This window comes from Branchiostoma belcheri, unplaced genomic scaffold (genome assembly GCF_001625305.1).
Source record: "Branchiostoma belcheri isolate BF01 breed outbred unplaced genomic scaffold, Haploidv18h27 scaffold14, whole genome shotgun sequence".
Lineage (NCBI taxonomy): Eukaryota > Metazoa > Chordata > Leptocardii > Amphioxiformes > Branchiostomatidae > Branchiostoma > Branchiostoma belcheri.
Window position 1 is genome coordinate 650,635 of NW_017802824.1, and position 27,054 is coordinate 677,688.

Consider the following 27,054-nt stretch of genomic DNA (forward strand, 5'->3'; position numbering starts at 1 on the left):
CGATAAAATCTTAACAATAGGCTCTCTGAAGGCATTCTCTGCCTCGTTTGATACTCGGCTGGTTCTGATAAAGGCAGGAATGGACAGGCATAGTAATTCGTTCCCGTGATCCTTATCAAGTGGTGGATTAACATTATTAACGACCGGGCCAGATACGTGTATTAGCATGTTTGATAATTCAGAGGGTTATGATTCTGTTTATTTGCATCACAGCTGATACAAATCTACAGAATTATCAACACATCCTATTTATTGATTTTCATATTTTGTGTGTGAAAAAAGTTAGAATATTACCGCATTATCTTGTTTGCTTTTCAGTTCTCCAATGTAATAAGGACACTTTCTCTGGAATTCATCATCTCCACTTTTGTTTTCTTTCGCCACAGTTCTTCTTCCATGTGCTGTCCGAACCTCCGTGACTGAAAATCAATTAAAAAATTTTAGGAAAGCACGAATTTCCTTCTAAAGTTACATTTAAAAAAAGATGGGCATTCAAGACACGTTTTAATTCCTACTATTAAATCCAATTACAAAACTACGATTTCATGACTATAACTACTACATGACTACATTTTGTTAGTATTTACTCTGCGTATCAATTTGAGTAGGAATAATAGCATCACTGCATTAAACTAGTAAAGTAAATATGAAATATAGGAATAACGATGTATAATACATGGATTATCATTCCAACATTTCATTTCATTGAACATTTCATGCCTAGACATGGTAACAGCACACTCAAGTTACATTAACTTATTTTATATCGCCACCAACGCAGAGGACAAATACATACAAATACAATACATGATTGCATCTATATCTTCTATTCTTCTTGTTAGTGAGATACACTGGCGTATTCGAATCCAATATTTATTATGTTAAGTAGGTATCACAACTTACATGGACTGGGTATTACAACCGTATTTTGGCTGACGGTTGAACGGTGTGTTGCAATCCCATTGGCCCTTTGTAGCTCTATTGTTGCTAGTCCGTTTGGGAACTTACAACTATACAAGGGAGTAAGATATTAGTTATGTCATGTAATGTTTTTTTTTACTTTTGTTTCTTCTTTATTTACAATGCATGTGTGCTAAAGATATGTAACCGACGAAAAGTAATAATAATAAATAATAATTATTGTATTTAAGGGGAACCCCCTCCATCTACATGATTTACTACATACTGAATTGTTTTTAAGTGCAAACAAAACTATATAATAAACAAAACCAAATGATGGAAAGTGTACAGTAGAAGGCCTTCACACATGTATCTGTTGCACTGTAAATTGGACACGTCAAAGACAGCAACGGTTTGTACGGTTATAAACATCAGCTGTTCGTTGCTGATAAATAGTTATTACATAGATGCTCATAAACGCATACCTCGTGTGTGAGGATGGCTTCACTGCTAGTTCCTCCTCTGTTTAGGCACGGTATAAGGAAAAACAGAAAACGTCTCATATTTAGTGTTGCAATCAGATATTTTCATGAATATGTATACAGTCATATAATGTGTATATCATGTATATCGCATTAGTTTGTTTGCTTCCCTTACTTTTTTGTTTTGTGATTTTTCTTGTGAAATGATAAAATGGACAAGGCGTTGTTACAAATGATGTATGCTACCAAGATATACTCAGAGTCATTAGAATCATCACCTCAACAGTACACCTTCCCGGACTGATTAATCTATACACCTGGGGTCCGCGCGGACCCCAAGACAGTTTTTTGCTAATTTGAAATTATCAACATGCTACCAGCTCAATTGTTTTGCAAACTGATGTGAGAACCTCTGTGTCCACATTGCATACAAAAATCATACATTTTGAACTTTTTCTATTTTTTGGTGAAGAAAAGAAGACAAGAAGAAATACCCGATTTTTAAACCCATTTCAGACTGAAGGGGCTTTTGAGGCCCAACTTTGATCTCAGATAGCGGCTAAACGGCTTTCGCTAGAAGTATCAAATTTGGAGACCTTTCCTAAAATGTCTCTGGAAAAAAGCTCATATTAGTTTAATACTACTAAGTTGATGTTTTTTTGTGTTGCCATGGCAACGGGTTTCTAGCAGGCAGTTTTTTTGAAAATAGAAGTAATTTTGGTTTAAACATAAAAATTTTCTGAGTTTTATATTAAATTACACTTCTTTTCCAACATTAATAACATCTTACATAATAGACCCATTCGACTTTCACGGATCGCATTAACTGCTTACGTCACAGGGGGGACATTTCGAATAGAAACTACGTCACAGGGGGGACATTTCGAAAGTTCCTTTCACGGATCGCATAAACTGCATACGTCACAAAACAAAATAACCTTAAATTGCTGTACGGAATGCCACCATACAAAGTTGGTGCCTGTTTTCCTGTCATGTCCGCATATATTACCAAGAAAATAGACACTTACCTACCTTTTAGTAAAAAAATGACCTAACAGGGGGGACACCGAGAGCGCAAGCTCCGTTCGACTTCAGCGTTCTAGAATGACGTTCTATCGAAATGTCCCCCCTGTGACGTAGGCAAATTATGCGATCTGTGAAAGTCGAATGGGTCTATTAAATATAAGTTAAATCATTTAATATGCATAGAATATGCTAATTTGATGACGTCATTGGTCAAAATCCAATATGGCGGACTATATTATTAGCTCTGACGTCATATGACGTCATAATTACACCAAAGTTATTAAAATTTAATCTATTACTACACCATTCTCTGAAAACTTGGTAGACATACGATGAGTGCATAAAAAACATATAAAAACGGAAATAAGGTAATGTATAAGAACGCCAGTGTATCCATTATGATCGAAAGCCGGCTGGGGTCCATTTTTTTATAAATGGTAGAAACGGAGTTTTCTGCACTGTATTGAAAGACAACTTTGTGGGTGACAATTACCTAAAATTTCAGAAAAAAATCTTTAGAAACAAAAAAGATATTACAGAATATATAGTGCTGGGGTCCGCGCGGACCCCAGGTGTACTGTTTAGGGTTAAACAACTTACCTTGTCGGTAATGATCATGACCCAATTGTCCCCAACATTGTGTTATTGTCTCCGTAATTGTTTTTTAAAAATGTCACAAAACTGTCCATCCCCCCCGTAACATCTGTGTCCATAATATCACCAGGATCCATAGTATCGCCACCTTGAGAAACAGTGTGCTTAAAGGTATTTTTACTGCAGCATACCCTAGGTATGTACATTTGATGTGTGAAGGATTGCTTACCAAAAGCATGTTGCAATAAAAATATCTTTAAGCACACTATTTCTCAAGGTGGCGATATTATGGACCCTGGTGATATTATGGACACAGTTGTTACATTTTAAGTCTTGAGTAGTAAAGTTTGAGTTAGCAGATAAATTTCACAATACAACACAATAATCTAGGCATTGGTAGAGCTTACCCGATTTGGACAGACGAGAGGCCCATATGGTTCTCGCTCTAAGGCACAGAGTCAGCACTATGGCGAACAGTATTCCCAGTACAACTCCCATGGTGACGGCAGCAATCATAACGACATCAGAGCTGTCTGTAGACCAAAAGAGAATTAGACATATGAAATTCATAACAACGATCTCGTTGTTATGAATTAGACATATGAAATTCAACGAGATCGTCAGTCAAGACTGGTTATAAGAAAAAAAAGAAGAATTTTATTTCAAGACAATTTTACATGGTACAATGTATGGCAACGACTAGTGAACATAATACAAAAAGAAAAGGGCATACAATGAAACTTTTAGAGGTACTAAGCATAAAGTACTAAATTAAATATAATATACAATCAAGTTGGGATAATCAAGAGTTTTGGCATTCCCTCTAATAGTCTTTTATGGATCTACCTATTTTGCAGTGTGATAGTTGTTGCTCATTTCAATATAATGATATAAATCTGTCTATAGCATCCAGTCTGATGAAATCTATTTTATTACAGTACTTGACTCGATAGATGTGAATAGCTTAGTACGTAAAACATCATATCAACGAGATCGACGTTCAAGACTGGTTTTATGAATGCCGTAGGTTGGAGTAAACTTTGAAGTTAGCTGACTGTTTCAAAGGGGTAGACCACGATATGGTCTATTTAAAAATCTATACCTATTTTTCCAATCTATTGGCAACAATTTGTCAGTATCTTTTCAATCTTCATTCATTGACGTAAAGCATGTCCCTGCCCCGCCTTTTTCTCAGATCTTTTCATTATGTTTTCGCGATTGGTTACACATAGACAGATGGTGAGGCGCATCGCCATTTTCTGCTCTGCCGGAGTGATGATCCTATTTTCTGCTTTGCTGAAGCGGCATTTGTTTCAATGTGTGGGCATGCCTCTGTAGTTGCGAGAGAAAGAACTTTGCAATGTATTGATAACCGCCACATAGACGATGCGCTGCATGTGGTGACGGCACGTTTAAACATGCATTTGTCATTCTAAATGCATGATGACAGCAATATTTGGTATTCAAGAGCAAACCAACATAGACGGTGGACAGTCACTTTCAAGTGCCCGGCTTTAGCGACCACTTTCGAAAATACCTTTACCGTATTTACTAGCAAAGCCTCTTTTAGCTGTACTGTAACTGTTAGGGTCAAAGCCAACATTTCGTGGCGCCGTCTAGACCTCAGGACGTAATCCACTCAGTCTTATGTAACTTTATACTGGCATTGAAAGAAATTCTTCGCAAGGTTTACAGTATTTAGTCAACGTAAAATGTATCATTCGTATGTATATACACATGTCACCATCGACAGAGATAGCACTAAGTTAAACATATTTTGTTAGATACTCGTACCTGAAAGATATAAAGAACCTTTAAAAGCTAAAAGAAACATCGAAGCTAACCAAAGCATCAAAATGTGTATGGACTTTGTGAAACCTTATCTTTACACATGAAAACTGTTACTCAAGCAACAAAACCAGTGGCACAACGTCGGGGCATGTATATATATGTAGGTAGATTTAAGTCCATAGGTTCTGGGCCGAATGCCCTACGCCACATGACGCCACACGATAATAGCTCCGTGCTAGTTGGGTTTCCTTGGCTGTGTCTTCGGCCAAAATGAATAAATATCAAACAAGAAAGGTAACATTTGCAAAGCAAATGCATTCATTCTACCTTCACATGGTCTAGCCTAACAAACTACTTTTCTGTTTATTCTTACTCGAACACATTCGTTTATATGTGGTGACCAGCCCCTCAAACTCTCCCCTGCTACATAATACAATCCAACACCTCAGTTATGTTGTATACAAACAAAAACGCATGCAGAAAAACAAACTCCGCTGCAGCAACGTAAGAACGTCACAGAATAGCCATTTTCGAACTTCACCTTTGTTTCCATAATTGCTACTCGCCTACCAAATGCCATCCACAGCTTTCCGGGATATGCTGTACACATTCAATCAACAAATGCATAAAAATCCCCTGCGGTGCCGCTGCAAAATGCCAGGTATACCATTTTGTAACTTGACCTTCGTTTTTACAACAGAAAAGAGTCCATCTACAACTTCTAGACGTTGACATTCATACAGACAGACACAACAGGTGTTCCACCAAGACCAAACCGAAAACATACCCTTCTGACGAAAGCAATAATCATTTTCTTACCTTCTGTGACGTAGACCCTAAAGTCTTGCCTGTCCTGGCCGAACATATTGGAGGCAATGCAGGCGTAGTTTCCAGTATGAACAGTCTCTGCCGAGGTGATGACTAACACGCTCTGTGTCTGGTCCCCAGTAACGATCTCCTTGATGGAGATTTCTCCACTAACCCCGCCTCTCAACTTCCGTTTCCGGCCATCACGCCCTGCCAGTTCCCAGATGACACCATCCGGTTCCGGGTCAGAGGCTATAGTACACGTAAGTTCCACAGTGTCGCCTCCTGCAGCAGATACTGAAGTAGACTGGCTCACAACTTCTGGTCGACCTAGGATTGAACAAAGAGAGAAAACAAAGATAACGGTTATCAAGACCTTACACAAAGTCCTTACAAGTTCTGGTGGTATTATTCTTTTTGTTCATAGTTTAGGTTATATATGAAAAGTAAAGATCTTTTAGGCCGTAAGGCAGTATGTTGTTAATCCACAGTGTCTAAGACATGGTATTAAATTGCGTAGCCCATCCCTCTCCTTCCACTACCCTTTTGCTCATAAGGCGTTCTTATATCTCATATCTCTTTTAGCACTACCTACGTACTTAATTTTTACCACTTCTCATTCATAGCATGCCGTATACATTTACATAAATACAATGTAATATGATGCAAATTATTGAAAACAAAGTCATAGACAGTGTTTGGAGCCAAAAAATTTGAAGCAACGGTAAAATGTACCTATTACGTCGATGTATGTTTCTCTTGTGTCCTCAGAAAAGTTGTCACTCTTGGCAACACAGACATAGTAACCCTCAGTCTGATAGTTCAAAGGTGAAAGAGTCAAGGGGTTGTTAAAAGGCTGTTTTGTATCCTTCCGCCGCCATGAGATCTTCGGTCTGGGATTTCCCTCTGATTGGCATTCCACTCTGAAGACCTCTTGTCCGAATAAAACACTAATCTTCTGATCAAACGTTGACTTTATCTTTGGAGGATCTAGAGGGGTAAATGGCATGAAATATACTCATGAATAATTTCATCAGATTGGTGAATGATTGATTAGCAAAGTTCTTCATTCACAAACACTTCTTGAGTAAATCCGTAAATAATTTACCAGGTTGGTAAACGAATGAATAGCAAAGTTCTTTGATCACAACCATTTTTTCACGAGCCGACGTTTCGATGACCGTCTGTCATCTTCAAGTAACAAGTGACAGTGCACTGTGAACTATGTAACACCTTTAGTGCACTATTCACCAAGTAACATCTAGCGTCATTGCACAGTAAACCAGTAAGAATTGCCCTGATGAAGATGACAGACGGTCATCGAAACGTCAGCTCGTGAAAAATAAATGGTTGTGATCAAAGAACTTTGCTATTCACTTCTTGATTACGTTTTGATAACCGTCTGTCAGCTTCATCGGAGCTAATACATATGTGTGACCCGTACCAACAATCATATTGGCCCTAACGAAGATGACAGACGGTCATCTAAACGTCGACTCGCCAAAAATGTGAATAAAGAACTCTTCTATTTAGGTATGAAATATATATATCGTGGCATGAATGTACAATAAAGGTATTTAATTTCATTTATATTAATATAATTAAGTTTTTTGTAGAAAAATTATGTGCCAATTGTTTGAAATTAGTTTCTTGGCAAATTAAAGACAATCATCTGAGAATGATAGATCTATCATACAGTCCTGAACATTGCTTTAATGAGATGAAGCTACAAGCGGAAAATGTTTTTTTTAACTTTTCCTCAATTCATTATTTTGTCTATTGAGACGAATGAATACATAGAAAACCCGATCCACAATCACATCAGTAATACCCTGATATATGATACCAGCCATAGATCCCGTCGGTATTTGCTTGAAATGTTTAGCTTTGTGTAACCCGTCCCAATCTGTACATTACGTGGATGTTAATGGATAGTCGTGCTGTTTCTCATTCTTACATATAACCTCCAAGGTGATCTCCCCGGTCCCTATAGGCTCGATCCCATTATCGGCTTCACACAGGTAAGCACCGCTGTCTGTCCGGGACACTCTCGGTATCAGCAACGACGAGTTACTGTAAATAGAGATAAGGAGTGCAGTGAACTTAGAATTTTGTTTGTATTAAAATCCCCATTGGTGTACATGATTTTACACCTATGTGTGTTCAATTAGGCCACAGCAAGTAATTTTATGGATGACATCAGCGCGCGCATTAATTTTCGGCTGATTTTGGGGAAAAAAACAAATTTTGTTGCCTCCTGACAGTGGTCAACATGCCGAAAATGGGCAAAGATGTCTGTTGCCATGCCAGAAAGCGGATGACAGATAACTATGAAGAGAGGAGACAAGAAAAAACTCTAAATTAATATTTTGTTTCTTTCTTTGATGCAGTGACATGTGATGCTGGCTGTGTATATGTGATGTTCCCACTGAATCAAGACCATTTCTACCATGATTGAGTAAAAATGTTTAAATGTAGGAACCTTTTTTTTCGGCCCGGCTATTTTTTTGGCCCGCTCGCATTAGATTTAGAATCTGCGGAGGATGTCATCCATAGAATTTACCTGCTGTGGCCATATCGGTAACAGTACTAAAAGTAATTATGTAATTAAGACCTTTAAGAGATAAACTTAAAACTGACGTGTGAGAAGTTAAGAGGTCAGCAAAACGTACTAAAACAAAATCTGGGTTTTGTTTGTATGGAGATCCAAAAGTAATAATAATTGACAAAAGTATGAATTAACCTTACTTACCTAATCATACAATACAGATGTAATGCAATCAAAATCAATCATAATAATCACACAAAAATATGATGACTTAAAAGAACCAAAGATGTGTATAACTGAGTGGGATCAGCGGTAACAAAATAATAATGACTGGATAGCAAAAAGATTGAAAAAAGTATGTGACTAGTAGATGATATAATTGAATGGGAATGTTAGTATCAATTCATCTTTTTTACAAAAAAAGGTTGCAATCCTGAGATATCAACACGACTGAATAATGGTCGCTAAACTACAAGAATAATCAATAATCCAAATTTCTTAGCTTTTATGTGTAACACGTTTTTCGAAAAATAAGAAGTAGCATATTTCAAAATAACTAATCTATATCTATATCTCAGTTTATTTTGACTTGCGTCGAGGGCACCATGCTAGTTTAAGGGATGTTAACCTCCGAACTACACTTTTAGAACATTCAAAAGTAAATTGAATGTATTTCTTCATATATGCGATTAACAAAGAAGGCGTCGTCTTCAACATTAAATCTAAAGTGTACTTGAGCATATTTCGCGTTTGTGGATGGAAGTGGTCACTATACCTCTACTACTGAAAGAATTTTACAACTGTCTGTAACTCTTTTACATGTCTACCGGTAAGGTAAGACAACAGATAGCGTTTAGCCAACGATGAAGAAACTGCCTAACTACACGAAACACACCAATTGATATACCTCATGCCTGCATTTTGCGGAAGGCTGTCATCGACTCTTCTCCAGCTGAAAACCGATGTTGGGTTCCCTTCAACAACGCAAGTCAGATTGGCGTAACCTCCCTCTAGAGCCTGAACCGTCTGCCTCGGTGTTATGACGGTTGGAGGATCTAGAAAACGACAGGAGATAGTTTCAAGCAATATTACGTTTACTTTGGAGAGCAGATTGCAGTAATACCAGGCCTACCCAACACAATATTTGCCATTTACTTGTCAACGCAATGCATCTATTACTGTCATTGTAGTTCCTGTAGAAAAACTCTGCCATAAGTTTCACAATCCAACAACATAGGAGAGCCAAATGCCTCCATTGCCTTGAAGATGTAACAGCAGCTATTATAAATTCCACACGAGATAAAATCTTAGAACCTTGTTGTTTTTAGAACTAAAATATGCCAAGGATTTACACCAAGCGTACTGTTGTAAGACCCAATATTGATTCGGCCTCCAGGAGATCTCTTGTTAAATCACGTACATTTTTGTTGCTTCTCTAAGTGTTTCTTTTTTTTTAAAGAGACTTGAGGCTAGAGTGGAATATGAAACATGTAGGAAAGATTAACGGGTCGCTCGATGAAAATATAAAATATGATTTTTCAAGCCCCTTCATATACCGTGTATTCACATAAATCCCCTTAGCTAGCCGTACGGATGTAGATAATATTAAATCCCATTTATTTCCCTTGGTAGACGTCGATTCACTGTTATAAAACATCTCTTTCGGCATAGAGAATTCATAGCAACGGCTGACTGCTACATGTCAATACTATCTACTACAAAACATCCCTCTTCAATCCTACACCATCTAACAAGATATTGATTCTCTTGGTTCTGGTGGCATGTAATTCCTTATTCCTGCAGTATTGGGTGATTTAACTACATTCCAACTTCACAATTATCAGAAGGTAATCTAATGTTGTCTATGCTTCTCAGAGCAGCTGTTTAGTTGAGATGTTAATGTTGCAAAACGTGTTATTTCTATACATGCTTTCAAAAGGACCACGTTTTTTTGGGACACAACAGGCATTCCACGTTGCATTCTAAATAATGGCACAGTTGGAAGACGATTTGGAATGTTCTATAATGTGAAAGGGCCAGAGACCTGTGCACAATGGGTCATCATAGACTCCATCTTGTGCCTGTCTGTTTGTACGCACATGAATGTGTTTAGATTAGAGTTTAGGTCAGAGGAAAAAAATACGATTACGAAACTCATCATCATCATCATCATAGCTTGTCGCTATTTCTCTCAGCAAAAAAACTCATGATTTGGACGAAATGGATCACGTTTTGAAAATACAACATGCATTCCACATCGTGTTATTCCAAAACATGTTTTGGAATGAACCACGTTTTTTTAATACAGATGCATTGCACAACCTAGTATCCCAAGTCATGTTTTAAAGGTGAATGCGGTTGCTAAACGAGTGATTAATCTGTACCATAGTTTACTGTACGTCATTTAGTGTACCTTGATATACGAATACCCACTCTGTGAAATTTCGAGTAATTCTACATATTTTGTAGCCTGGGTACCATCCTACTTGTATGCCGGGGCTCCCACACTCGCTTCCCTAAGAAGTCTTAGGGAAGCGAGTGTGGGAGCCCCGGCATACAAGTAGGATGGTACCCAGGCTACATATTTTGTTTTATAGATAATCATTTACATCGTGCACGCTGCTTTTATATGTTTGTTTCTAATAATGTAGTACGACGTTTTCTATCCAGATAACTTAGTATGATGTTTCAAATCTAGATCCAACACTAACCTTAATAATTTAATCACGTATATAAACGTGTCAAGAAACCCCACGCAATTCAGCCTACAGCTGTCATGTGGGATTTGCTGTTTCAAAGAATTGAATTCAATAAACTATTATGTTTATGATGCAAAAGACGTTACTTACAGTGCACTTTGATCCGTACAGTGGCAATCTTCAGCGGTGCCACACCAGGGAACCCCTGGTCCGCTACGCAGCTGATGTTCGCCGAGTCGTCCCACTTCGTCAGGAACGGGATGTGCAGCTTCCTCTCCACAACGTTCCCAACCGACACCTCTTGGTAAAACATCCCTATGGGCTCCAGCGCTGTTGTCCCGTTGTACCACATCAGATGCGGCAATGGTTTCCCTCCCTCCGAGCGGCACGTGAGCTTCAGCGCCTCACCAACACTACGGGGGTTCAGGTTGCCCGCTATGACTGGTGGATTCACTGGGGGAACTGAAAACATCAATGATCATAACTGAAGGGCAGTATGAAATCATTTTGTGCCATTTCATTTTGTGTTGGAATTCTTCTTATTTCCTTCGCAGAAGGAAAATATCTTGTTTTTGCTCTGTTTCTTCTTCTTCCATTCCAAACACATAAGGTCAATGGCCTGGACCAGAAGTTTGTCACCATAGTAACCTGGTACTGAGGCCTGTGGTGGCGGGATACTTTCATAATTCAAAATTTATTCATCAACTTGGCAGTTCTTAGACTGAATTACGTTGATTGTACAATGTTGCCAATTATAAAAAAACAGTACTGTTAATAAGCAACATTTCATCAGTTAAAAAGATACGTAGCAAGGCAGAGTTGGAGAGACTGGTTACCGTGCATATGAATGTATTTGAGTATGAATAAACAGAGCAGTATGTGAAGGTTAACATTATGCACCCGCTTTGCAAATGTTACCTTTCTAGTTAGAAATGTCAGATTAACTACTTTGTAACCGTTATGTGTTAACCCATTTAAATGTTACCCCATTGTCTGCATGACGCCATGGTTTGGGAAGTCTTAAAGATTTAGCTGTTTTACGGTACAGCTATTCATTGTTGAGCGCGAAACAAACTCCCTGGCTCACGGCAGGCAATTTGATCAGGGTCACGTTTCCAGTCTTTCGGGGCCATTTAATCTAACGAGTGGGCTCAGGGTCCGGCACACCACCGTTAACACCACAAGACAGATGCGGCGCCCAAAACCAATTATACCTCATCACATGCGACTTGACCAACTTGATTTACACATCTCCACAGGCCGACTTTGATGATTCTAACTCGTTGCTGGGAGCTCAATGGCGAGTCGTTATTCTGTATTACCGTGGACAGCCTCCATTAGACGACAGTATACATCACTCTTAAATCTCCGGCCGACCCGTTCAGGGTAAATGGTGAATATTCTCAAGCCTATGGTGCCACACACAAATCAGTGGGTAAGTGCCGGTTTGAGTGTAATGTATGTTGACACTTTTGTGTCAGTTCAATAATCTATCCTTTATGTAATGACTCTTTGTCCACACCATTGCTTTGATTTTTCCGTGGTACTCAGAGACTATGAGTAGCAGCTATATAGAAGAATATAGTGGCACAAATGCAAAACCTATTGTCACGAACAATGCTTTCCGTGGTTCCCAGTCCACCAAGCAGATTCTCTGGGGCAGGCAGATTCTGTGGGGCAAGCCTGAATCCACGTTGGGCAGGCAATGGTTACAGGAGGCCAATAGATACAGGTAGCCAAAAGATATAGACTCCCCTTTCCCACAGAATCTGCTTGGAGATTAACCGTTGTCTTCTTGTGACAAGCATTGCATGGGTAATCTCCAAGCAGTTTTCATTTGTAAATAAGTAGTATTTATGTTATGACCCCCTGACACTCCTCCACGCTCGACCTCTATGAAAAGCGGCCGAAATAGCGGCCGATTAGAGCATGTAACACAGTTACAGATCGAGTTGAAATAAAGGCTCAAACAAACAAACAAACAAACAAGCAAATACAACTGTGACAAGACAGTATCCATTGGTCAGAGGAGTGTGACTAAGGGTCACTCCTCGAGCCAACGGATACTGTCTTGACAGCGTAGGATTTGTTTGGAGATTACAAAAGAAGCATATTGTAGATGTTATTATAGATAGCAAAGAACAAATTCATTTTCCTCATATGCAACTAGATAAAGCATGTATTATAAGGTCCATCTGTTCGTACAACTACAACTGTCTTTAGAAGTGAGAAGAAGCTAAAACTGTATATATTAGTATGCGGATGTAGTGAGACTTACTAGACTTGTATCACTGTTTCTACCTAGAGCTTGATCACCATGACCTGTATTCAGCCCACAAGCTAATAATTATATAAGGGCATCATCATCATCAGGTCAGCGGGTTGCCCGGACCAAGTCCACTTTTTCTCTCCATGCCGCTCTGTCCGCCATTAACTGCCCCAGGTGTTAAGGGCATAAATGTACAATAAAGGTATTCATTGATAACCTGATGTTTGGTGGGCAGCCTCGTTCTGTTCTTATCATGTTAAATTGTTGATGAAAAATCCCTCTATATTTCCTGAATTTGCGCTATTTTTCACCCGACTGTCGGGAAAGTTCCTTTTGTTCCATTGATCGCCCCACACTCTGCCGTGGTCACATCAATAGGCGCAATGCAAGTCCCGTAGGCAGTGTTCAATAATCAGTCAATGACATGCACTGGGCGCTTCAGGGAACACAACGCCACTTTTTCAAAGCTCATCTCCACCCCACCTCCCTTAGAAATTGAACGACTATTCTAATCTATCACCGGTGAAATGAGAAAGGACCTATCCCTAATCCTGGAACGTTTCATCAGGTCACAGCGAGCAGGGAGCCTATTATCCTACAGGACCTGTGGAACAGGATTGATTGTTCCCTCCTAGTCCAAAGTGCACCGCCATTAGTCTGATTTGACAAAGTCCTTGAGTCAATTCGCAATATTGGGTCGCAGGCAAAAACACTGGTCCCGTCCGACATACTAATGTGCATTTTAGACGTGCAAAGGGTACGTGTGAAAATGTCGTTATTAGAGTGCTAGTAATGATCTGCATTTATTTACGAATCATTTCTCCGATGTGGTTCTGCTCAGTGCAACCGTTTTATCAAGACGACAATGGACATATTTTTCTATTCCATTTTTTTTACATGACACGACAACTGCACACTTAAGTTTTTCAACTTATTTTTATGCCACCACTAACGCAGACAAACGCACGGACAACAGACATACTCATTTTTACCTTATGCCTCAGTAAATTGAGAAAAGTCGTGTAAACTGCCTTTCCCAAGGGCACAATATCGGTGGCGTGGCAGGATTCGAACTCTGGACCTCTTGGTTCTCAGCCAAATGCGCTGTCGTTACGCCACACGACCATGGCCATATTTCTTCTATTCTTAGCACCGCCATGCCTTAAGACCTAAACAATTTGAAGATGTAAGCTGTACCTTAGCTCTAACAACGAGCACGCATGCAGAACTCGTACCAGCTCTGGCTGGTTATAATATATAGTTAGGACGGAGATGTGTCAACGACGCCTGAATTCTAAAGTACGAAAACTTGAATCCTGGCTTAAATCCAGCTTATTCCCAGAATAATGTAATGATTCTTTCCGCGGGAGAGACAAGCAATTTGTACGTCTGCAATTTGATTGAGCAGACTATGAAATATCCTAGCACTTGGCGCCAACCCTATGACAGAACTCAAGACACTGTGAACGATGGCTCAGTGTGGCCCGTGTGTGCCCCGTTCTTGGATCAGCATCAATCCAAGCCATCTGTGTATGACAGTCACGAAAATAGGAAACACCTATCAAAGACAAAGAGTAGAATAGAATCTAAAATAAGAAAAACGGCGTGGTGAAAGCTGGCGCAGGTTGTTTGTTAAATCCAAGATGGCCGTTGCAATCATATGGTAGCGTTTTTACATCTACAGATTGTAAAAACTCTCAAACAAACTACGTAACTGTTTCTTTTAATCTCTTTAAATACAAAACAAAAGCACACATTAAACGTAAGGAAATTGTGTTCAGCAATTGGATTAATTTACACAGCTACCCAGCTTGAGGGATCGTGTGGTCCAGAACCAAGAGGTCCTCGGTTCGAATCCTGCCATGTCACCAATCCTGTGCCCTTTGGAAAAGCACTTTGCCTACTTTTCTCACTTCAGCCAGGTGTTAAAAGGAGTACCTGACTTCGTGTGAGGGTAAAAGGCGGCGAAAGGAGAGGGTTTGGCTCCTCCGCCTTTTAATACCGTGCCCCTGACACACTAGATAACACCCCACTGCCCTTGCTGCCTTAAAAGGCAATGGAACTACCTTCACCTTTTACGAGATCACCTCCCCCCCCCCATGTATATAAAATGTACATGTACTTCACGTAGTTTATTTCACAAGTGTAAGTGCACATTTGCTATCTCAACACTTCCTTTCATTTCCATTGTCTCTGCCTGTTATAAAATGGCTACATCTTCCAGCATACACTTCATATCGTGGACACGCCTCATCAGTCTGTCCCGGGAGCTATAATTTACGCTACTATTTATCACTACTGAAAATGAATGTGGGTATTTCTACTAAACTAAAGGATTACATGTGACACTCTGCTAAGCCAACGCTTTGGTCACGGCGCGCGAGACGCCACGTCTTCTTTAGGCTGTGATCCTTCAACAGCCGAACACCGTGACTATAATATCTAAATAGCGATGTGGCGGTGAAAATATATTTCAACAGCTTAGACTTTCTAACTTGACCTTCACCGAGCTTCCTAGGAACTAAGATCGGTTTTTCAGGGCAACGACATCATTGGTGGACCCTATCCTTAGCCACAGCCAATCAATAAAGGTGAAATAGATAGAAGTTGGAGCATGACGTCTGTTCCAATAACTGTCCTTATGTCCTCTGTAAGGTAACAAAAAGAGTAAAACACCGGAGAATGTAGCCCACATCAATTACAGATGGCTGGACGTGTGGGATATGGGTAAGGCGTGGAAAAATACATGTCTTCTAGCGAAACGCTATGAGCAACCTAATATCTCAGTTCCGCGTACCTTCCCTTGGAAGAAGTTAGGGAATGACAGATTACACGGACAGCAGTTCCTCCGTAACTCCTGACTGGTTCTTTGTACTGACACAGACGTAGTTAAGCATTCCGTGCCCAGACGTAGGAGTTACTCCTGAGAGCGCCAACTTCGCGAGCGGACCTAATCTATCATCCGTGCCAACAACATGTCCCACAGGAAGCAATATTGAGTGGCCTGTTTATCTAGCGCATGTGGTCTCTTGATACGTACCCAAATCGATTTCTACTGCGGAACAACTTTCCGCACTTTTTCAAAGTCACCGACAAAGGCATACAGACCATAAAAAGAAAACTTACCATATCATCTGATATTTTAACGTACAGAGAGTGATATATATTGTGATGTTGATGTCAATGCCCTCTTGACATTTGGTTATGAGTTTCTTTTTTAGGCACCTTCGCAGACTCGATGTCGCTAAAGCTGCTTCAAGTTGAAGGAGACGTTGGAAACTGCCGTCATATCTTGGCAGCCGGAACGAATGTTTCATGGATCTGCTGTCTCCCGGGATAGCTATGACGGCATTTCATCGACACGGGGTCTACGTTGTCATGTGTGACTTGATAAATAATCATTTTATTACTGACAGTTGAGAAGTAGATTGGAAAAATTAAGTATACAGAAAGTTTTTTTTTTTACCATACACGTACGGCATCAGCTGCTTGAAGCTAAAAAAATGTAAATGTGGTTCTTGGGAAGTCTGAAGATTTTGTATGCTGCTAAAGATGTAATATCAATAAAGCATTAAATCGTATTTATGCTGCATAAAACCAACTTTATGTACACACTGGCCTACAAAACTATTCCAAATACGTTTCTTGACCCCGACTGAAGGAATGACATTTCCATCAATATGGCTGTCATGACCCTTTGCATCCATTTTAAAAGGCAGACTTCAATTTAATATGACTCCGTTCACTCACACGTCCTACGTACAGAATATTTGTCAGCCTAGACAGTATTTATACAGTAGTTAGGATTTTATCTTTCATACAACAACCACTCGCGCGCGATGTGTCATGTTGATGAACTGGCATGGTTTTATATTTCCACGTCTCTGTCTCTTCATTTTATTGAGCTTTCCGTTTCCGTTCGTTTTACGTTACAGATATGACACGATCTTTTTACAGTGTGTTGTTTAGTTGTTTTGTTTGTTTGTTTTGGTTACATGTATAAAACAGAATACAGAAAGTAAATATCATGTACAGAGAAAATGTAGCCGGGTGGAAAGAAGCCATCGGATTAGCCCCCCCCCCCCGTTACAACTTGGAAACTAATTCTCTACATATATAATGATACTGATAAACCTAATAAAGAAACAGATAACGTTTGAATAATAACTGATTACTTATGTAATAATAATAAGGATTGTGGTCTTATCCAAGTTATAGACTTAGCCACTTGGGAAAAAGGGGAAATATTGATCAAACAACTTGCGATATATAGACTCACTTACGTGAAATAATTTGGCAACAGTATTTCAACACTGTCAAATCAAAATTTATGTTGTTTTCTTTTCTCCGACACAAGAACATAGTACTCAGTTGAGAACGGGTTTGTTTGTTTGTTTGTTTGTTTGTTTGTTTATTTAAATGCAACAGTGCATGACAAGTGGCAACCAGGCAGCAACAAGGCTGGTAGCGGCTACCACTGACACATAAGTGCATAAATACAAGGCATATCAAAATACACTATTACTTAGTACGTTGAAAGACCTGTATACTTGTATGACTACATAACGTTGTAGTGATACCGTTACCTGTATTGGATCTGGTGGGACAGCTAATGGCGATGCAGCAGACGCTCCATACGTGAACATTACGGCCAGACGTAATCTCCAGGCGCAGCTCTCTCAAGGCGGATTGATTTTCTTTCTTAGGCCACCCGCCTTAGATGGTATCGAGCTTATTTCACGAAAGAGTTGCTTGGACTCAGTTCAAAGCGGACATACATTTGGGCTTGGCTTTTAGATTCTTCGCAGGTCGCTGCGGCTTTAACTACATGCAAAGGTAACGAAGGTCAAACCCTTCAGGGCCACAGTCAGGAAATCGCACTTCAAGGTACAAATGCTGGGAGATTGCAGCCTCGCATCTTGGAGATGAGAGTGAAGGTTAGGGTTGTTCCATCAGCGGTGACATGACATGATGAATGTGACGTACAGTACAGACACTACGTGAGGGGACTATGGGAATTACATATTATAGCCTCCTGTGGGAGGAAAGTTGTTCCTACCAGGAGGATATGGCCTCGCTGACTCCATTTGATAACGTAATTTTGTCCCTGTTGACATAGTAATGGATTAAGCAATCTGTGTTTTTTGCCTGATACTCAATGAATATATGTGAATAAAATAAAAAAAATGGTAATGGATTGCTGATGCAGTAGCGATCATATTCTTTCAGTTGGGCAATATTCAATGACAAGACACCAAGTTTTAAACATATTTTTATGTCCCACCCACACAGAAGACAATACTCATTTTTACACACTTGAATTGAGGAAAGTCATGTAAACTGCAATTTCGAAGGGCACAAGATCGCTGAAATAACAGGATTGGAACGCAAGACCTCTTGGTTCTGAGCCGAGCTCCGTTACGCTACACGACCTCCCAATATATATCATTCTTACCACCAGTACATGATCCAAAAAGTTACATGGAATTACTCAAAACAGATGTTAACTTTTGACATAAAGTAAAAGTTTTGGACACCATGTATCAATCGAGGCTTAGTCATAGCCTAAGGTAAATAATATGTTGCACAGGGAAATATGTAGGCTTAGCCGGGGGCACACGGCTCTATACTGTCGACCGTCCTACTGACTGGATTAGTGTATAGACAACTGGAGGCAATGCCGTATCTTATAACATATTGCGCCCCCGGCATATGCCTGGATAGACGCCACAGAAAGACCATGTGATTTTTTACTTACGTAGAATACCAAAACACACCATATGTCACTGCATCTGCCAATTCATTTCTAGTTTGTAACCTAACAATGAAGTTAGTGTTTATTGTTAAAGCCCCTGTCACACATTCACGACCTTTCTCCGATTTTGTTCCCGAACACCAGCCGACTAGGTTCGACTGACGTTCGGGAGCAGTTAGACCAGATTTAGGCCACGCCGACGAATTCTATAGGAATAAAAACTAAAAGTTAAATTTCAGTCAAATTTGACAACCGAACATTGCTGACGTACTCCTGAATTGTTGTCTGGTGTTCAGATGACTTACAGCCAAAAACCAGACAACCATGGTTGAACCTCCCAAACAATACCAGGATGGTTTAAACATTTTAAAACATTTAGCTGGCTCAGCTGAATTGACCGAATATCAGCTGACCCAGCCGACTTTGCGCCGACCTACTCCTAACCATGGTTGGGGGGGGGGGGCTGGTCGGTGGGCTAGTATTCGGGAGGCAAAATTCGTGAATGCGTGACAGGGGCTTTAGGAGCTGAGTCTTCGCTAACAACAGAACAATTAAACCTAGACACTCACGGGAGCGCGCAAAGGAGGCTATCTACATCAGAGCACACGAATCACAACTTTTTCATCACGTGTTACAAGGAATTGGTCATCTGTATCTGAAGAAGGCTAATTAGTAGAAGCAACGGTACATCTCTTGTCTTGGAAGACAGTTTAGATCAACAAACATATCCGGCTGTGATTTAGAAAGAACAGATTATTTTACTGATGTGATCAAGATAAGAATCTATACTTCTGTTGAAGCGTGATTCGCTCAGCTCAGGTCAAGTTCGTCACGTCTGTATTCAGCCTGATAAGAGAATAATCAAAAATATTCCACGCGTAAAACATGTCTGTGTGCAACTTCACTTCTCCAAACTCATGATATTCACCGAGGGATCCAAGATGTATTTATTAGTAAAGAATTCACTTGAACATGGCATAACCTTTGTTATCTACAGATTCATCTACGTATCCCCAGCACACCCGGAGAGATGTTATTATGGTTCCGTTTCTCATCAGCAAAACCACCCAGGAGCTCATTACCTCGCTTGTATCCGGAACGTTTCATTGACAGGTTCACCTGCCTGCCGTTTATATTCATGTGTGTATCTCGGAGAAAAATCATCTCTCTTGGCTTTCAACCCGGCCCCTCGCTGCGTTGATTGTGTGGGGGAAAATTACTACTCGCTAATGACAGGGGACAGCCAGGGTGGAGCTGGAGGTAATGCCTTCGGCGTGGGGAGGGGGGCGGAATTACTGCTTTGAACTTCTTAAAGGGAGTTGTTTCTTCTGTTATCATACTGGGTAAAGGTTGTATGATATCCCGCAAATATAATAATAGGGGTTATACATTGCCTATGGGACGAATTTCCTTCGCGTATCAAATAAAGCAAAGATACAGTACGGAACGACTGCCAAAATGCTAATGGTCAGCTTCCAGTGTTCGAAATACCCATCTGCATTCTGAATGCTTTTAAGAGAGCACTAAACACATGACCGCTGACCTCATGGACTGACTTATCTTTTGACTGGAATGACACGGACTATGATTATGCCTTATGATTTTGACTATATGTTTCGGTTGACATGTCCTGTTTCCAATGATTGACTACTTGTACTCGTTCATATTATTTGTTATTTCTATGCTTAAGTAATTGATTGTCTACATATATGTTCTTTGTAACTTGTTCTGTCTTATGTTGGGCTACCTTGGAAATCAGTTGTCCTAAACTGACGGTACCACCCAACCGTTTTGAAAATCAATGAATAAATGAATAAATAAATAAATTTGCATAGAGATTTACAACATTGCAGAGGAAAAATCCTGCAATCTGCCATTTTGCATTATAAACTTGAGAAGGTTGTAGTGTGGAGGCTTGTGTATTTGCAAAAATTCGAGAACAAAATTTTGACTCATATGCAATATTGCAGAACATAGAAAAAATATTTCTAGCACTGGCTTCACTGATCCAAAAGGTGACGCGTTGAAACAGCCTCCCAGATACACCAAGATGTTCACAGTGTCATGACAGATCTGTACAGGATCATACGACTCACCCTGAGTCAACTACCACAGATATCTGATAGCCAGGCACCTAATGGCTCAATGGATACTTCTATAGTTCTGCCCGACGAAAAAGGGTTATTTAGTATTTCTTACTATCTTCGGGATGCATGCTGTCTAAAACCTACTTGTGTTTTTTAATCCTTGTTATGTCAAGTGACTTTCCGTAGCTGTATTTTAAATGAATGAATGAAGACTTTTATAGTACATGTTTGGCCCAAAGGGCTAAATACAGGTCGCATGTTGACAGTCATATACACAGACGTGTATATATAAGCTTCTATTATACTATGGTACATTCGACTTCTACGTACTAGTGGGATATAAGAGACTATATCATTAGTAAGAGTTGGTTCGTAGAAAGCTATAAGGAATAAAAATTTCTCTGAATTATTCAAATATTTGAAGTAGAAGAATGCACTTAAGACATAACTGTAAAGAATGATTCTATCGCTACCATGCAAAGGGCAATCTACAGTAAGATCAACTTCGTCGTCTGCTTTGCCTAAACTACAAAATTGGCAGATTCTTTGCTACCTAATAGAGGACGCTATGTGTAGAATGACTTCCGATGCCATTGTTTTTGGTCAGCGTACTATCAGTCCAAGCGCTCAAAGGCAAGGTAAATGTTATGTCGTGTTTGTTTTATGGTACAATCAAATTTTATCGCTTCTTTACCACCATGCCAGCGCATAACTTTGCAAAGAAATGGGGTACTTGACCTTTTCGCTCGACTTCCAGCCAAAGAATCGATTACAGCAGTTTTATTTGGAAACGTAAGGTTAAACATCAGTTTTACCAACAAAGCTGTATACGTAGTCGATGCAAACTATATTATTCGTATTCCCTATTTCTTATGAATGGCATGTTTCGAAGATGACTGCTCTTTGGAGACATACATGTATGTACTGAAGGGGGCAGGAATTATTTTGTGATTTCTTCCGGTGTTAAAATTCCAGACGCACCCTGGCTAATTTATGATGATAAAACGGAAGGATTAATCTAATTTTTCGGGGTCTCATAGTCTACGGTCTAAGATAACATTTCTGTGAGTAGAATGATAAAACCTGCTGATGCGTAGACATTATTATCGTCTCTAGAGGCAGCAGTTTCTTCCTGTATTGATGTCGTCTCGTCGTAATTAATACTGACAGATGGCGTGCCTAATGAAGCTCAGCAGACGTCTGTTGATGTACAATCCATGCAACCAAAACTGGCTTACTGCGTAGATCCCACCCATTTGGAAATATTAAGGCACTGCCGGCTATACGAGCAGCATCTCTCTGTGGCATTTAAGTCTAAAACCTTACCAGTCTGTGAAGAACTATAAAAATATGAGAACTGATATTTCTATGCAAGATATCATCGTTATAATGGCAATGGCTGGTGCCGTAACGACAACCATTCCAAGGGACAAATTTAGCATGCAATATGAATACCAAGGGGACCGTAATGTAAAACGCTGTTGCAAAGCACCTGGGTTGCTCAAATTACACTTTTCTACCCAATCATCAATTCAACAGAAGGGTGGGTAACTCTGGTGAAAAATAAAGCATTTTTCGTCCTATAATTTTGTCGCCGTCTCTTTCTAGCTAGACCCAAGGGACACTTATACATTACCTCCTTCCCAGATGTTACAGCCCAGAATCATAATCACCCTTCCCGAACAACCTGTAATCATAACAACCCTCTCCTCGCCTCATTAGCAGTCAGATTGCACTTTTATTCCCCATCACGTTCGGCCCACTGCTGGTGAACCGATCTATGACAGAGGTGGAGCGCAGTTAAAAGCCAGGCTTTTATCCAACGCTAGGCTACGTTAGTCCCGGGCCGTAATTACGTACTACACAGCATTGTATCTCCAAAATAAAACTACAAGAGACTGGCACACGACACGGGATCATGTATTAGCTGTAAGGTGTGGCTTTTTGTTTCATTATTAAACCACGACCGTAACAGAGTGTCGAGGAGAGATGAAATAGGGTAATTTCTATAAGCGTGGAGCCAAGCTGTGAATATTCGTTAAGGCGACCTTTAGATGATCGATAGAGATAAGGCCAAGCAAATCCCGCCTGCCATCTGGGAGCACTCGGAGTTTTAGCGGGCTGTTGTATCCTGTGAATTTAGAATAATGGCAGAAAACTACGGCCAAGGATTTGAAGTACAACGTTTTATATTGACGTTTTCAGTGCACTTAAGATATAATCTCAATCGAAGATGTACAGTGTTTAATATTGAGTATGTCCACATGGTAAAGCATGTTGTAGACGTTGTGAGTCATTGTGAAAGCTAGAGAAGTAATGAACGGGGAATACATCTTACCGACAACAGTGAGCCTGGCATCGCCGGCGTCCCGTACTGTGAAGACGCTACACCGGTAGTTCCCCTCATCGCCAGGCTGGACATCACGTATCCTCAGGTTGTACTCACCCCGCCGTGAACTCCCCACGATAGAATGTCGGGAGAACTCGGAGGCAACTCGGCCTCTGGCAGAAATGTGGTACAGTTTGTCGTCCGCTTCGGGGTTGTACCAGTACCAGTTCACTTCGTCTGTAGGCGCCAACCCGTCAAACGCACAGTACAGCATTGCCGTGTGGTTCACCAGCACCGCAGTGGCCTCGGGACGCCTGCGGTAAAAGGCAGTAGCGCTGACGGTGGACAGTAAAGTCAGGAGAAGAGAACACTGCCACAGACCTGACCATTCCATGCTGCTGTCACGTCTCTTAAAGTTACGATTTAGCGTACACGACGAACCTCATGCAACTGTTTCCCGCAGAGCCTCCGCGCTGCCGTTTTATCTTGTCTCTTGAGTAAGGAAGCTCCAGATCAACAGAAAGCGGAAGATTGCATCACCGCTTATTGCCGCCAAGGCGCATATTTAGCACGCCCACCACGCCTGATCATCGCGTTGCATGGCGGGTACTGCTGCAGAAGTGAGGTACTGATTGGTTTCTGAGGGTAAATGATGGATTAAGAAGGAGTTGGGAGGTTGTAGTATGCAAATCCCCTCAGAACCCGCCAGACTGATTTTTATTTATATCACGAATCAAGATACAATTTTTGATGAATGCAGAGCTCCTGATTTTTGTTATTAAGTTGAAATTAGATTTCTTAACAAGCAGGGAAAGCAAACTCGGATGTTCATTAACCTACAGATAGAGGACAGGTCCTCTCCTAGCGCTTCACTGTTATCACCGTCATTAAGGGGTCAATACCACTTCTCTTAAGTAACCCTTAATTTAAAGGTTCGTAGCCCGCTCTTCGTGTTTTTCCACCTTTGAGACCGCCTCATGGCATATTTACGGGGATAATTTACCACTGTTGGGGAAGGCCAGACCAGGGAAAAGGTCAATAACGGGACAAATCGATCCGAAGGGTGGGCAAACATTCAACCAACTGGTGTCTGCCAGGAAAGTGTACAGCTAGCAGACGTTGTAGTTTTCTGAGCTTTTAGAGTTTACCACTGTGCCAATGGTCAAATTACGTTTTGTGTTGTTGTTTTTTGTGTGTGTGGTGGGGGGGGGTGCATGAATAATTTTGTGCCGTTGGCAAATGGTCAACAGATCTAGAGTGCATAATATGGGAACAGGTACCAATGTTTACTTGATGATTTATATCACAATCGGATGTGAAAGATGTTCCGAGTAACCATTTTAACTTTAACAATCTTCTAATGCTGAAATGATTACATGATACAAACAGCTATAAATTATGTAAATTACACGGCGAATCAGAATATTTCAGCGTGCGTTGCTGTTTAAGCAAAAATAAATTCAAAGTAATAGTTCTTACCGATAACAGTTACTTGAATTTTTATCGTTGTACCATAGCGAATGTATTAACTGTCAGTAAAACGAATACCGTATATTGAATGCCAGCTAGATAGCCTCGAATTCCAGTATGAAGCAAGGCATTTGCATCACACGGACAGTGTGAGGCTACGATCTTGATGTAACAACATGATAGATGAGAAACACTGTTGACTTTGGTAGATGGTTTATTGGACTTCATCTCCGTCGGTTATTGAAACTTTATTTCGAGTCCGCTTTACGGCGTTACAGAATAGACCCCAACAGGACCCCATTCACTCCTGGCAAATAACCATTTCACTTTAAAGGAGAAGAATGGCTTGAACGTCCATAAACATTGCCCTAGATCTAGATGTGCTGTAATTTAAAACCCCGCGCAGTAATCCGTTACGTCGTGCGGTGCCGACGTTGCCGGCTGAACGGCCTTCTGTAATGGTGCTTTTGAATGTGAGTCAAACCCGGGTTAGTTCTTCAGCCGGCTCGCCACGATAAACGCCCCGGATGAAATGCACAGGTGCTTATCTCAAGGTTTAGTTAATATCTCTCTACTGTACCCCGTAAGATGATTGATGTTTCTCTCTCAGAAATTGCTTTGCATGTCAGACAGAATATCGAAGCGTTGGGGTCTATATTATTGAAGAACGCGGGGGCCTCTCTGGTGTACACACTGCGGCGTTGTGTTACCGGCCACATTCACACCAAGTGGGGATTCTGTCGAGCAAACCCCGTCGTGTTAGCTTTGTATTATTCAGTATAAAGCTTGACATGCTTACGGGTAAGCTCGATCGCGGGGGTAAAAGGATTGATACGTTACATTTTCGTCTTAAACCCAACATCATAGCAGATGTACGAAAACGGTTAATTTGGCTCACAGCACGCAGTTCTAAACCAGCTATAACGAAACCAATTTCATTAGCTGTAATATTGATAGATTTTATCGCTATGACATTTAATAAAAACACACTGGATGCTACGTGCAGATTGCGATGAGCTGATATGAATGACAACCGATTTCCTTGCTGGAATATTAGTTTCCAATCACATAAGCTACCCTGCTTTGGAATGACATTTGTTACATTAACAATCAGACGTAAATGGCTATTTAACAATTTAGACATAGGAGTGTGTGCAATTGCTCATGATAGAATTGTTATTACTTTATCCCATAATTTCACTTTTGATTTCTATAAGGCGATTATCTATATTGGTATTGATCATGGGAGATGCAGATGAGCATGATCTGGTAATAATATTGGACTAGCCAGGCCGTAAAATACTTCTACAAGAGAGCACGCATCGGAATTTAAAATACCCTGAAATATGATCATTCCGGTAATGCAGATATCAGCTAGAAATCGAAGATCGAACCGTAAGTATATATAGTTTAAATCAAGATACTATGAACCACCCAAGCACACGGGAGGCTTATACTTCTTGTGAAAATCGGAGGTTGTATGATATTACAATCTTGATGTACATCTGCCAAAACTTACAATAATTTTACACAGACTTTACATAGACATATGACTGACTACACATATATCTACATCTGTCAATCTCTCTCTTTCTCTTAAGAGATAGATAGAAAGATAGATAGATAGATTGATTGATAAATAGATAGGCATAGATAGGTATGAGCTATCATTCTCATTGTAACACTATACAGTATTTTGCTTTGATTTTGTACGTCAGATGTGGTAATACAAGGATTATTTATAATTTTACCGGTAAAGCTAGCAGCGCCAATATTTCTTTGTCTTCTTTTTAATATTCTACCACGTGAATTGTTGAGCCTAGATGAGAAAGTTTGACAGGATAAAGCAAAAGCTTAGCTGAAGTACGAAGTATTGTGAAACATGTAATATTACGCCTACCACCCCATGCAGTGTCTATTTGCACGATTATTATGAATCCACAAATGAGGTATAAACACATTGATAATCATCTGATTTTTTCTGGAACCACGGAGAGATTAGTTTGTCGCTTTGCCCAAACTAGATTTGTACATCAGGTTTTGATTACCCATCATTACCCAGCCGTATTATACTTCATGGACTGGAATCACGAAAATTACCCCCACCATCTGTCGCATACATTTCCCTTGCAGATGACATCCGCGATAACACCAAGATGCTAAGAAGTTTTTCACGGCCCCATTAACTGCTCTGCTGATGATGGCTTAGACAATGTGAGTGGGATTGAGATGGATGCTACAATCGGAAGGTACTAATCTACAACAACGGTTAATGATACCCGGCTGACTACGCAGAT

At 40.2% G+C, this 27,054-nt stretch overlaps 1 pseudogene; it reads right to left on the bottom strand.

The window, feature by feature from the left end:
- LOC109464497 overlaps positions 1 to 23,681 on the bottom strand; it is a 41,592-nt pseudogene extending 17,911 nt beyond the window's left edge.
- Between the last annotated feature and the right edge of the window lie 3,373 nt (positions 23,682 to 27,054).